Here is a 772-nt window from a genome sequence, read left to right as displayed (position 1 = left end):
GCAAAAGATGATAGGTGAGAACAAATGGTACAACCATACCCCCATTGATAGCAAGGGCAGTGTTTTAAGACAAAAATCTTGAAAAAAAAAGTTATTTTCACTTAAATGCCCCAACTTCACTCACTAGTCGAATAGCTAAATTTGCCAACATCGAAACTCCAAATAGAAACGCAAAGTGTCTTCTGATAACTTAGTTGTCTCTTCAGGCTAGATTTTGATTAGGTCATAAATTAAAGTAATGGGTCAAAAAACCATAAAATGTTGAGTAATTCCAAAGACTTTTAATAGAAGTGTTTTATTCCATCGGAGGTAGAGGCGGTAATGCACGGAGTACTTAGTACTCGAGATGAATTCATTGTAATAAAAGTCAGAGGTGTTCGTAAAATGGGTCAGTGGAGCATTTGAACAATGTAATCCAGCGGCGATAGCACGTTGGATGCACCACTTCCCACTGGATCACTGAAGTTAAGAAATGTTGCGCGTGGTTGGTATCCGGATGGGTGACCGTCTGGGCAATCTTGAGCTGCTGGATTTTCCAAGCCCTACTCAGGCTGGGTTAATGTGAGGTGGTGGGTAGCTTGTCACCGAATGAAGGTAAAACCCCGTCACTAAACACCTTATCGCCAGCCTAGTTAGCTTAGTTGGTAGTGCGTCTGCCTTGTAAGCGCTAGGCCGCGGGTTCGATTCCCGCCCGGGGCGGATTTTATCCTGATGGGATAATGTTCGTTCTCGGAATGGCTGGCTTTCCTCCTAATCCTGTTCCTTCTTTCTT

The 772-nt window shown here is 43.4% G+C and overlaps 1 pseudogene; it reads left to right on the top strand.

Moving 5' to 3' along the window:
- The first annotated feature begins 414 nt into the window (after positions 1-414).
- On the top strand, positions 415-532 carry LOC113472588 (annotated as a pseudogene).
- Positions 533-772: the final 240 nt, after the last annotated feature.

The sequence above is a fragment of the Diaphorina citri genome, unplaced genomic scaffold (genome assembly GCF_000475195.1).
Source record: "Diaphorina citri unplaced genomic scaffold, Diaci psyllid genome assembly version 1.1 scaffold6358, whole genome shotgun sequence".
In the NCBI taxonomy this organism is placed as follows: Eukaryota; Metazoa; Arthropoda; class Insecta; order Hemiptera; family Psyllidae; genus Diaphorina; species Diaphorina citri.
Note: the sequence above shows the minus strand (reverse complement) of the source record. Positions and strands in the feature narration are given on the sequence as shown.